Consider the following 14,051-nt stretch of genomic DNA (forward strand, 5'->3'; position numbering starts at 1 on the left):
GTTTTTAAAAGTGATCTCTCTTACCATAAAAACAAACCTAACTCCTCTTCCAACAGAACCAGTCCTGAAATAAAAGACAGTTGCTGAGTGAAAAAAAGTAAAAGCTTTTGTATCTCCCTGGCACAGTGAAGTATTTACTTGTGGAGGGTAATTATTAGAGAATGTGCCCAGAGTAAAAAATAATTTATAGTTAAGTCTGTTACTGCTAATTCAGTTATAAAGATTGTATTGGACAAGAAGCCCATTTAATTTGAGGAGGATTTCAGCCTCTGCAGTTATGGACTGCAGGAATACAAGACAGGAGTATATACTCTGAATAAGCACTGAAAATGTTGCTTAGCTTCTTGCAGTGCAAGGACATTAGAAGCTTTAAGGCAATTACCTGCAAATGCTTACAAGGCCTCTCAACAGAAATACAAGCAATGGCATATTGATAGGTCTGATTCTTACTATTCTCTCTCTCTTTTAACTCAAAGCAAGTTGCAGACTACAGCTTCAGTAGCTCTGAAAAAGTTCATTGTCAGCTCTAAAAAAAGTTTTTATTCAGTGGATGTTTGCAGCTTTCTCTGTCCAATGGATGGTCATAAAGTTAAAAGGTTTTGATGGCTTCAGATAAGATACAGTCTCTTAATATGCAGACATAAGATCATGCAGAGGTAAGGCTGAAAGCTGAAGCCCACATCCATTCCTGGTGGTGTGAAGGCAGAGACAGAGTGCTCAATACTTTATTTAGAAGAACTAGGTAAATATCATGTGGATATTTCACTGATTACACTGTAAACAACAGTCAATCTAAATTCCCAAGTGGCAGTTATGCCATGTACAAAATAGCTCAGAGAATACAGTAGGCTTTAATCACAGCACTGAACATAACTGAGGGGTCAAATCACCGCTGACCGAAGCTGCTGTGACTTGATGTTTGCTGAAACTGAATGGAGGCTCTGAGCAGGGCAGAGAGTACCCAGTGTGAGCACAACAGAGAGTGCCATCGTGACGGGCAGCCTTGCTGACAGTGTCTGCAGGGAAGTGAGTCCCTGCAGCTGGGGCCCCACAGGTATTGAACTCCTCTTCAACCCTGAACATGTATGCCAAATTCTGACTCTTCAGGGAAACAAAAATAAATGAAATTTGTTGCATCTTAGAGATTTTCCTTTCAAATATATTTTAATTCGGTTTGGGAAAGCTTGACCTCATTTTTCTCGTTTTGTGGGTTTAAATTATTTCCATTTCCGGATAAATTATACGACTTCCTCAATAAGCAAGAAATGCATTATTTAATCTATTTTTAAAGACTGAGCTTCATGTATTTTAAATTTGCATTCCACATCCTCTTTCACACCAGTACGAAGTAGCATAGTGTAGCCCTTTCCTAGTTCAAGCACCAATTAGAAAAGCAGTATGTGTGCCCATATTGACAAACACTCCATAAATACAGAAGACATGAAAATAATGTTTGTGCACTCCTCCCACTCGCTGGCTTTCCTGGCAGCATAAGCCAGCAACCCCAATGCACCATCATCAAATGAGTCAACTCGCCACGGATGCGCTCCTCCTGTCTGTCACGCAAAATGGAGATACTGTCCGTGCCAAAGACACAAGCTTCCAACAGCACCTGCTTTACTGAGAGGGAGTAACAGCTCATCCAGAGATACCACAAAGAGGATTTATACCACTGGAAAAGAATTTTAGCTTCTCCTGGCTATACTTGTTTCAAGTGTCACAGACAGTGACGTTTAAAATCATGATGCTCGTATAGCCATAAAAAAAGCCATATACTGAGATTTAGCATGATTTCAGGAAGAGAGCACTATATAACAGGAGTACAAGTCCCACATTTGCTAACAGAGGCATTAAAAAATTTAATTCAATGGCAATTACAATATTCCTATCCCACATGGTAGCTAAAACTTTATCCCACGCTATACTGGCATGTATTGTGTGTAGGCCTTACATGTCAATAAAAGGAAGCATATGCTTTTAACAGCACACTACAGAGTATACAATCTACAGGAAGGCTATTACACCTCAATAAATATTTGCTGACTAAATGTACTATGTCAATTAACATAACCTCTATTGAAATCAAAAAAAGATACTGAAATTTGACTAAATTTTACAAAAAAAACTACTGAGTGGTAACAGCTGTAAAGTGTTTAATGTAAAAAAAATAAATGTATATATTCCTATTTATATTTCAATACCACTGGTGTAAAATCTGCTGTAAGGGGAGGTGAGGAGGAACCTTTTGTGATCCCAGAGCAAAACCACCCAAATCTGTACAGGCTGATGCTCTCCCAAGAGGTAGGGCAACACACAGAGCCCATGACTCTGCCAAACACACATGCACGAATGTGGCAAAACCCACGGTGCCCTGAAAACACAGCTCCTGATGCCTGCAGTCCTGCCTCAGCCTGCCCTCGAAGCCCAAGCACACACCATGCCCTCAAGTGGAAGCTGCTGGTTTACACAGTGGGGCAGATGAAGGCTCCTATGTTACTAATTTTCTGAGTATTGCCAGCCCATAGGATTGTTGTTCCCTTTCTTCCATAATCTGTAAGGCAAAAAGTCACCACCACCAAAGGAGACCTGAGAAAGTTTGAGGATTAAACTGGTAACATAGGATCTGGCAAAGAGCTCCTTACAGGTACCTGGGAAAACACAGAGTAAATGCCCCACCCATACTCAAACCTCCATTTCCCAAGCTCCTGATGTGCAGCAGTGCTGAATATACATCTGCAAATGGGAGTTCCAAGAGATCTGAAATACTAAGGAATGCCACAAGCCCTTCTTTTCTAAAAAAACCCAAAACCATAGAGATATTTGTATTTTAGCTCAGATATTTAATAATTATTAGAAATCTTTACTAATATGCCTTATTAAGGACATATGCCATCATTTTTCACATTTACTGTATGATAACATTTGTTTTCTTCACACGGTGCTGTAAAAAAGTCTGTGACAGTTGTGAAGCACTGAGCCATCACAGCTGTATTCTCTTCACTGTGTTACAATAACATGGAATGATAGAATGGCCTGGGTTGGAAAGGACCTTAAAGATTATCTAGTTTCAACCCCCTGCCATGGGCAGGGACACCTTTCACTCCACCAGGTTGCTCAGAGCCCCAACAAACATGGCCTTGGACACTTCCAGGGATGGGGCATACACGACTTCTCTAGGCAACCTGTTTCAGTGTCTCACCCCCTCAGTAAAGATTTTTTTTCCTGATATCTAATCTAAACCTACTCTCTTCCAGTTTGAAGCTATTCCTCCTTGTCCTGCTGCTACATGCTCTTGTAAAAAATCGCTCTGCATCTTTTTTGCAGGCTCCCCTAAGGTACTGGAAGGCCACAACTAAGTCACCATGAAGCCTTCTCTTTTACAGGCTTAACAATCCAAATTCTCTCAGCTTCTCCTCCTCGGAAAGGTGCTTCATCTCCCTAATCAACTTGGTGGCCCTTGTGCCGGGGACCTCATCTAGCAGTCTCAGGCAGGGTAGAAGCACACTGGGGGCTGTACTCAGTGAGAACAAAAAAAGATAGCTCTCTCCTGGAAAGCCATATTTAAATATTAAAAAAAAGGTCCAGTAAGTGGATATGGACTGTTGACAAGAAGTAGGAGGAAAACAAAGAGACCACATCAGTCAACACAAGAGGCAGTGGCTGTAACACATCACTAACCTACTTTTTTTTTTTTTTAGGGATTATGGCAGAGGAGACTCTAAGAAGGGATTTAAAAGGAGAAAATGAGGTTAAGTGTGTTGATGTCTGTCCACAGCTCATCCTTAACTTCAGCATAGCAATGAATAAAGCCTGCAGATGCTGTTTTGAATACACAGCAGGTCAGTGACAAAGCTGTATTGCAAATGAACTGGAGGGCTGTGTGGACGGATGTGCCAGAAGGGCTTTGGATATGAAATCAGACTGCTTCCTTCGACCATTATTATGAGAGAAATACATGAACATTACAGAAACACTCACAAGAAAACATATTTCTTTTAACAGCAGGTTGAACAAGGTCAAATTTCTTTTAACAGCAGGTTTGAACAAGATAAAAGTCACATAAGCCGTATGTGGACCATGCTTGACGGTGGCCTGAGGGATGGCATTGCTTCATGGCCACAGGCATCCCTAGGGCTGTCTCCTAAACACGTCTCAGTCACAGACATCTCTGGAGGAAAAAGAACACTTTATTCAACAGCTTTCATGGTTCATTTTTTAAGATCTGGACATCCTTAACTATGTTGGTTATGATAAGGAGTTCTATCTTCCAATGACTTCTAAAATATCTGTATGTAATACCTGGAAACTTCTGCATTCCATACCTAATTTGGTCTTTCATACACTAATTTACAAATGTACTTGCTATTTAATTCTGTTAGAGAATGCCTAAGGTAGAATTTTTTCTGTCACCTCCTTAGCTCAGCTATTTACCAAGTTAAAAGAGCAGTGGCTAAGGGGCCCATTAGCAAAAAAAGTAAGGAGCTCAGTAGCAAACCTTGGTCTTAAAACACATTTTCCTCTCAGCAGATGATAATCTCAACAGCAGTGCAGCCTTTTATCCAACTGACCCATGAGATGGACTGGTTTTTGCCATCCTCTTAGTTCACCTCTGAAAATACCTGTTTGTTTGGCAAGGCTAGGTGTTTTACCAAAGATATGTTGACATTGGGTAAATTATTGAAATAAGGAAGTGAAAAATAGAAAATGGCAGCAGACATCATCTTCCCATATAAGGCCTTTATAACAGTGGTTTACAAATGAACCACTTTTCAGCAAAGCATCAGAAGAAAGCAATTTTAGGAACACAACAATATCACAAAGTTAAGAAAATCCTTTCTCCTGTGCTGCACTGTACTTATGCAAATCTTAACAACAAAATGCCTGTTAAAAATATAGACTATCTTTGATGATTTTGCTTAGTGCTCTTCAGTGTGTCCTTTAAAAACTAGGAATCAGCACTGGAATGCAAGCCAGGAGGTAACACACGAGCTGGCTATCACTGCCACAAACCACAGTAGGTTGGAAAGGCACACCAGTTGGAGTCCCAGCATCCTGACAACACAAATACTGTGGCACTTCCAGCCCAGTCTCTCACCTATTGTAAGGAATTTCACCAAGTTGAGCCTGGCTCAGGGAGACCAGCAGTGCTTTCCAGGCTCCACAGGACACAGGGATGACATTCCCACTGACTCCAAGGGAAATGCTATGCTCACACAAAGACACAGCTGCTCAGGAAGGAACTCAGGGTGTGTGTGTGTGTGTGTGTCAGCCTGAAACTGAGCTCCACCCCACAACTGGGTCCTTATTACACTCAGACTACAGCATCCTGTAAGGTTTTTCTAAGACACAACTCGCCATATAATAAAATAAGCCTGCAAAATATGTTAAATGAACCATGTCCCAGGAGTAGCCACCTCCCTACTCTGACTAGAACTGGGCCTGAGCAAACAGCTCTGGTGCACACATCCTCTGCCTGAGTGTCCTGAAGAGCACTCCAGGCTGGTGAAGCAGAAAATGCATCTATTAGTGTACTAGTGCTTTATCTGGGGTGGGTACTCCTCTGCTGTCAGAAGCCAAGAGTTATCTTCCTGACAACAGTAAGGACAGGACTAAATCAAGAAAGGAATTCAGAGAGGCAGAGAAATGCAGTTGAGCTTTTGATGAATAAACCTCATTAACTGACTGGCTATCAGCTATCCAAACAGATTAAAAGAATTATTATTACAGCTGTAGTTTAACAGTTTGGAAAAAGTGATATTTAAAAGTCCCTATGTAACACTGTCACCTGTAATGCTATGCTGTAAATTTGTTATTTAAAACCTACTTGTAAATACCCAGCAACTCTTACAAGTTATTGGCAGCATTCAAAACTACTGGCAAGAGCAAATAAAAATGCATCCATTTCGGGGAAATTAACTATTCTTATGACTTCATGTTCGCATCAGATAGCAAGCATTAAAAATATGCCCACTACAATGTGTACAATAGCCCAGAAAAATGCTGAATTTGATACACTTTCTTCAGATTGAGTCAACTGAAGTTAGGTTTTCAAATTCATGAAAGTCAGGCATAGTCAAACACTGTAATGCTTTCCCAATGCCATCATATGTCAGAACACTACATGTGAAAGTTCATACATTTGATTTCCCAGAAGATATCACTATTGCCTTCTTTTCAAAACCATATCATGAGGGAAAAAAAATACAAATTGTGAATGTTTCAGACAATCTTACTTGTTGTGGATGGACTCAGATTATTCTGTCCCAGATGAGTGATTTAAAATTGGATTTATTGTGATTCTTCATGACTGAAGAGGTCAAAGCCTTCCCCAGGGAAAACAACTATAAAGTGTTACGCAGACCAGTTTAAGGAGTACATGTGAACTTCTTAACTTCACAAGGTTAATGTGTGTCTTGGTTTCATAGTAACATCTAATTAACCATCTTATTAACCAAGAGAAAGACAAGAATTTTCTTGTCTATAGAGTAGAAATTAATTATTTTCTTACATTTCCTCTCCCCCCTCCAAATATGCAAAGCAAATTTTTAAATTCCCAATTCAATATATATCAAAGAAGAAAAAGGTTCAAAGTCAAGTCCTAGAAAGTAAAGAAATGCCAGAACAAATTTAGTTCAGCTCCCTTGTGCTTATACATCAAGATGAAATATTTGATTACATGATGACATGCTATTTTTGACTGCATTATCTGTGTTTTAAAGAACAAGAAACAAATTCCATAGTGGCCTGATTGGACCAGATGTTTAGATGTTCATTGCATTTCAAATATAATATTTCAGTAGTTATTTATCTTATTGAGAGAAGCATTGGTCAGATTAATTTTTTCCCAAGATTACCTGATAGTTTGATTCTTTTTTTTAGTAGAAAAAACATTATTGGAAATAAAATATATCTTCCACCAGCAAATACTACTTGATTGCTGTGATCTAGTTTTGAATGAACAAAACCACAACAAATCTCATTTGGCCTGTTGGTTTTTTTCAAACAGGTCTATCACAATGACTAACTTATCAAAATATTTGAAATTGCATTCTAAAAATACCAGCTATTTATCATTTTACTATGCTGCACAGACATCAGTCTAACACTCAATCAGAGTAAGTGGTGATGAATCATGCACATTTTAGAAATGTCTTGGCTCTCTGAACAACATTTGGGTTCTAAATCTTTATTGATAGAAATATCTTACTTCCAATAGAAATTGACATACAAATGTGTAAATCAGGGCTAGAGCATCAAGTCTGTGTTATGGCTAAGGGGTGTCTGGGCTTGGCTAGCTGCCTTCAGTGCCCACTTCCACCTTGGCTCAGATAATTGGAATAAAGATGAATGAAAATGGAAAAAAGGCCTGCAATTTTAATAGTAACTATTTGTTATTTAAATTTCCTGTTCCACATTAAATGATTGCAAGAATGTGTGCTCAGAATTAAAAGGCTGCTCTTCAGCATCAGCGCATTGATTTCTTGGGGGTCCTTGCAAAGCTTTTCACATTTTTTCTGGACTACAGCTCTACCTCTACCCCTCTAACTGCCTGTCAGACATCATTTCAGCTTTATGAATAAATAATATGATGCCCAGGGGAAACGTTGGGCTAAGACAAAAAAATCAATATGGGTCTAGCACATATTAGGCAGTTGTTCAGCTGAAGTCTGTCTCAAATATGTGGAGTAATTTTAATAACAAAACAAATTCTTTTTACACTGAGCTTAAAAGAGGGTTATTAAGAAAGCACCACCTCTGTATCATTCTGTATCCTATTTGAAGATTAATAATACTGTTCTCCTAGAATGTGAATAAATATTCTGATTGCATAGTATTTGGTGATTATTTGACTACAAATTTCAGATATTCACACTACAGAAAAATGGTACCAAGTGGTTTTTTATTCTGTTCCTCTTGGAGTGGTGCTGGGGCACATCTGCATTGTAAAGCTGTTATTACAACTGACTTGTTATTTAAAAAATATCTTCCAAAATCGACCTTTTTTTTTTCCTTTCCTTTTATTTTTTTTCCACAAGACCCGGGATCAGAAGTGAAACAAAAGCAGGGTAAATTAATCATTCATGCAGCTCTGTAATCATCTTAGTTGTTTCTGCAATGTAAGCCTATTGTTGCAGTCACTTCAGTTCCCGGTTCAGTCTGCCACCGTGCCCAGATACAAACCCGTCACAGGAATATCTGAATCACTCCGCTTCTACAGGACCTGTCTAAATAAACAAGCCTAACTCCCGTCATGGAGCAGTTCTTAAATTCCTTTGCATTATGACTGAGAAGGACTGGTTATGTTAAGTGTACCGTACAGGACGCAGCATTCGCTGCAGGAACTGCTGCTCACCTGCTCTCCTGCAGCTTACTGAAGGTGGACAGGCTTGACTCCTGCACTCCTTTCCTTCATCACCAGGAAAGCTTGGGCAGTGCCAGGCAGCAGCACTCAGCCCCTGCACACAGCACATCACTCCACCTCCCAGTTCACTGATGGCCAACAGGGCTGAAGTCTCACCCATCCTCGCCCCCACAAAAATGTTGCCTTCCCACCGTGTTCCTTGAAAACAGATCTCACGCTGGAAAAAGATGAGGAGATGGATAGGTTATTTTGGGACAAGGGGAGCTGCCAGTGCTCCTAGGAGCCCTCATGAAAGCCACAGGCACCCCAAGTTCAGCACCATGGCCAGACAAACAGCAAAAACAAAGAGGTGAGGACAAACAAGCAAGCTGCAGTCAGACCCATGGATGACCTCTGAGATCCCTGACTCCAAGTCACCAACATTCAGCTCATGGACATTGCTCTCAAAGGGGGCTTTTCCACCCCCTTGTTGTTATGCAAACCTTTTAGGGCAGATCCTCCCCACGGGAGCTTGCTGACAAGGAGGCTCCTCCTGTTACGTTCAGGATAATGAAAAGCACAAACTTCATGTATTTATGACCATTTCAGACTGAGGAGCTGCAGCTGAGTGCCCTTGCCTGGGGGTGCTTACTCCTGCAGGAGAGCCGGCCATCTGGAAGGGCAGCCTAAGGAAAGCAGAGGGAAAACCTGACATCTGAGGCAAAGAAACCCGCAGACGTGCAGCAGCTACTACTGATAGTGGCGGAGGTACAAGGTATCTTGAGGCTCACACCAGCCAGCATGGTGGAGCCCATTAACATCAACACTGACAGAAAATGCTTTTGCCAACTCAAAGGAAGTGAAACGAGGAAGACAAGAAGAGGGGACTCCTAAGAACAAAGAAACAAAAAAAGTGCAAACAAGACCCCCCCAACAAACTCAACCTAAAAACAAAGCCCATTAACAAACAAAAAAACCCCACACCTGTCAAGATGAAAATAACCAGGGATGGGACCACTGTGCTATTTAAGATGATTTATTGCTCAAATAAGCCAGATAAGGTATCAGTCTCAAAGGCATGAGATTTCTCAAAGGAGAGAAACAGCAAGTCAGCCATAGCTCAAGGTAGTCATGGGTTTCTTCTTCACACAGCAAAACAGAACATTTTGGTCCAATAGACAGTTAGAACAAAACTTGTTTCTACTTAATAACCTATCAACTTTGCCTAAATTTGCCGCATTGCGTCTGCCCTTCAGCCAATAAACTGATAGGTCACGTACGCACACATCCGTAAATCAAACCCTTCAGTGTCAGTAGGAGCTTCCATTTTTCTGTTTCTCACAACACCCACTCCTCAAAACCCACACAGGCAAAAAGGAGAAGCCTGAGGCTGATGCTTGTATGGATTTCTATTGATTCTAAGTACCTACAAACCCCAATCCCCGGGCGCTTGGTGCAAAACAGACAGAAAGGAAACCGAAAGCAGAACAGTGATTTCCAGCACAGGCAAGCTGTCAGCTGTAAGCACCAACCCATGTATCCTGTGCAAAGTCACTCTGAGAGAAGCACCCCTTCATCCCTTCTCACTGCCTTTCTGGCAATTGCCATGGCCAGGTCCCTGGCAGCACTCCTATGCCAACAGGCCCTTTCCAGCTGGCACCTGGCTCACACATTTTCCTACAGCCACTGGCCTACACCTCTGCCATGCCAACACCAGGCCAGACAGCTCAGAGCAGAGACACTGGGAACACGGGCAGACCAGTGAGACACTCAGCCATGGCCACCACAAATGTGGAGCAAACCAGTCCTGCATGTTCTTTGTAAGGCATACATAAGTTACAGGGGATGACCTGCCAACACCTCTGCTGTCCCGCTGTAGAAGCCTACCCAAGAGACCCCACCCTGCTCTTCACCCCTCACATGTCCCTCATCCCCCTACCACAGTGCATTGGTGTTTAGAAGCCATTCCTGTGCTTCTAAAAAAATGACTGCACAACATGTATCCTGCCAGCCCCCAGGAGACAGGACCACTTGACCTCAGACACATGACTCATGATCACTCAACTCACACATTCTTATCCTTTTGATGCTATTTAAATGAATAATTAAGCTTCCAAAAACTGACACTGGCTGTAGCCTCTCAATGTTGCCTTTGAAAGCCATAGGAACCTTAGGGAGGAACCTCTCAGTGAACCACCAGACCTGTCTGTGTGTGCAGTGCCTGGAGATGTGGTTCCTGACTGGCTGAACAAAGTCCTCAGTTCAGCGATCTCCTTTATCACCTGTCACACCTGCCCTCTCCACCTCCATCTGAAGGTACTCCAAACCATACTCATCAAGTGACCCATGGAAGGGTCATTTGTTTTTTGGCAAATCTGCCAGGCTAAAGATTGATAGTATTTCACCACCAACCCAGCTGATTTAAAAATTATATCCTGTCCTCATTTTCCAGCCCCACTCACAGCTTTTTCTGGGCTGTACTATAAATCAGAGAAGTACATCCATATTTCTGAAGGATCCTAGAACCCAAATAAAACTTTTTTTTTCAGCTCTAAGGTTCCCAGCTTGTAACTGAAATGATAATTCTCTGGACCTACAGTTGTCCTCCTGGCACTGTGTTGCTGTCTAATGCTGATAGAGAATGATTACACGCCATGATAATATCTGTTCACAAGCTCTGATTTCCTCTGCAAGAGTTCAGATGATGCAGGTCCATCAGACACGCCTCAGAGTCATCAACACATTTTTATTGCAAACAGAATTTGCAAAACGATTAGCCACTCAGTGGAGAAGAGAGACAACACCCTCAGCTTCCAGATGTTTTTCATTTCCTGATCTGAGTATCTTTCACAGAAAATGAGAGTTCAGAAGTAAAATGCTTCATCTTTGACAGATTGAAAGGCAAATATCACAGACCTTTAGCTTCCACAAGGTAAGACACCAGAAGCATGAGTGGTAACAAACTGATTTTACATTAATTTTATCTCTAAGGTGCCTGTACAAGCTCATGAATTTTTATGTTCATTTTAAAGACAACTATTCCCAAGAAGCAATGATTCTATGAACCATATTTATGTTGTATTTATTTATGCCTTTCTCATAAGCTCAAAATCTAGAACTGAAGTATCTCTGTCCTTCATAGAGGTAATAAAAAGAGACAGAGAGGGACTCTGAGTACCCACACAAACTCATACAACCAGTCACTGTAGCTTAGGAGGCACCTGGTCAGATAAGTTGTGGTTACCATGTATGTTATCAGAGAAGAGCACTCCATTTTGCAAAGGAAAAGTTAAACCAGTCTAGGGTTTAAAAAATTAACCTTGTCTGAACAATCCAACTTCCCTTTAGGAAAAGCTTCTACATGCAGCAGGTCAGTTAGCACTGTGGCGTTACCCTGAAAGATTTTGTTCGCAATACTGTCAATATGAATGAAGTGAAGACCACCTGCTTGGTATGCAGTAGCAAAGCACAGATTCCTCACAAAGTTTCAAGGCTCTTACTGTATTAAAAAAGGGACTTGAAATCTTCCCAGTATTTCTCAACTCAGGCACAATTTGTGCATTACACACAATCAAGTCAAGTCTAGTCTGGTACCATATCACTTACTGGTAACAGCCACCCAGCAAGGGCTGGGACACCTGGAATTAAAATTAACTTCAGTCCTTGAAATTTATCTTTTGCCAGGTGTTGGAAGACATTTAAGAGGCAATGCAATATAAATTTGGTTTTGCTCAAATCTCATCGTTCCTCCAGTAAATGAATATAAGCAGCACCAGCCTGTACACTGAAGGCTGGATGTTGCTGGTCTCCACCCAGAGGTACCAGCTCTGCTCTGCAGACTGCACACACACACCAACTCCCTAACCACAGCACTCTTTTCTGCACCCAGAGCCGTGGGAGAGCTTTTTAACTTGAACATAAATATGAACCCCCAGCAGTCCATTTTGCTCAGCTGCTGTCAACACCCACGGTGAGCTCATTAGCTCTGCTTCCTAACGGGCTTTCAGACGAACAAATTGATGTATAGATCTGCAGCATCTACCACAACTGCTACAGCAGAAACAGCTTTTATCAACTTGGAAAAGTGAGCTAATTTCCAATGAGGTGGCCATCGCGTTGCTTGAACAAAACACTGACACTGACCAAAGCCACCTTCCTGGGGAAGGAAAGCCTGTGTCAGCACTGCAGGACCTGTGATGCCTCTCACGCAGCTCCAGGAAGAAAACCAACTAAAAGACTGGGATGCTGAGGGGTAAGGAACAACTTTCTGAATGACCAACCACAAACCCCTATTAAGCAGATTATACCTTTCAGCTGGGACTGGGACTGGTGCTTCTTCAGACACAAATAGAGGAAATGCATTTTAAAAATGTATCACATCTTTGTTTTATACACACACACTGGCAACCCCACACACCTCACCCTGGATCCAGAAGCTGTAAACAACAGTTTCTGTAAAAGCTGTAAAGCTTCTGTAAAGTAACATTGCTGCTTAACCAGTTTAGTTGCTTAGAACTGGTACCTTCATAAATTACAGGGGTCTTCAGAAAATGAGTTAAAGCCAAGCTGACTACCACAGGAAACAGAAAGCAGTTGCATAAACAATTACCTTGTAGTCTCTGTAGGGCTTGATGTTCAAGTGAGATACAGCACCGAAATGATTCCTCCTAGACAGGAAAAAAAAAAAAAAAAATCTTAAAAAAATTCACAAGTCCAAATTCAATTATGCCACACTTTAAGAATATGAAAATATACATTACATTTTCTGGTTCATCAAATTTAAAATCATATCCACCTGAAAAGCACCTGAGGAAAAGGTTTTCTTACTATATTAAAGATACCCAAGTGTAACTAATAGAGTCTTTAATTTCCTTTTTATTATTTTTGTCTGTAAACTATCTTTTGGCTTTTAAAGATCTGATAAAATTAGGCTGGGAATTAGGACATTTTTATTCTCTCACCCATGCAATGTTGCCAGTAATACAAATTTCATACACCAAATCAGAATTAAAGTCTCCTATATGTAACGTTAGGGTAGTTTATACTCATACAGTGACAGTTTCTTCAGAGAGATTTCTGTAACTGCTTGGGTTTGATAAGTAGAAACTCACTGTCACTTAGCAATTGTACTGGTTTAATATCCAAAGAAAAAGCATCCAGGTCAGCGATGAGAGATTTACCAGAAACAGAGAGAGGTAAAGAGGCTGCAGATTTTCCCTTGGCACCAGCCTTGGAACACATACTTTTGTTTACGGGATGACAGAGGTGCCATATGGTGGCAATTTGTCCTGAAATGCCTACACAATAAAAATTACTAACTTTGGACTTTGTTTTTTCCCCATTGCTCACATGAAAAATTAACTAACTTGGTTTGTAAAGTGACTTAGTTAGAAGAAAGTACGTTCCATTTCCTGGACACTTATTTCAGATTTAAAGGGTCTTATACTGTTAACTTGGTAGGGGACTAGCTCACTAGGGAATTTAAGACTGGTTTAAACCAAAATCAGAGCAATAAATAAATTAGGCTCTGCAATACTGACCTGTAAGGTTAGGAAACATAATTAACATCAAAATAAGGAGAAACAGATATAGACTATTTCTGAAGGAATTTGCCATTTCTTCTACACCATTAATTTCCAGAAGAAACTCAAGTTACCAAAGCTGCTTAAGAAATCAGAGATACTGTCAGGCTATCTGCTTGTTCAGACCA

The 14,051-nt window shown here is 40.9% G+C and overlaps 1 protein-coding gene across 3 annotated transcripts in view; it reads right to left on the reverse strand.

The window, feature by feature from the left end:
- Positions 1 to 14,051, reverse strand: part of PAG1 (phosphoprotein membrane anchor with glycosphingolipid microdomains 1) — a 111,278-nt gene that overhangs the window by 72,935 nt on the left and 24,292 nt on the right. For all 3 annotated transcript variants that reach the window (XM_058832238.1, XM_058832239.1, XM_058832241.1), the window contains exon 2: positions 12,951 to 13,008. The gene's annotated coding sequence lies outside the window, so the exon portion shown is untranslated. The remainder of the gene's footprint in view (positions 1 to 12,950; positions 13,009 to 14,051) is intronic.

The sequence above is a fragment of the Poecile atricapillus genome, chromosome 2, assembly GCF_030490865.1.
Source record: "Poecile atricapillus isolate bPoeAtr1 chromosome 2, bPoeAtr1.hap1, whole genome shotgun sequence".
Taxonomy (NCBI): domain Eukaryota; kingdom Metazoa; phylum Chordata; class Aves; order Passeriformes; family Paridae; genus Poecile; species Poecile atricapillus.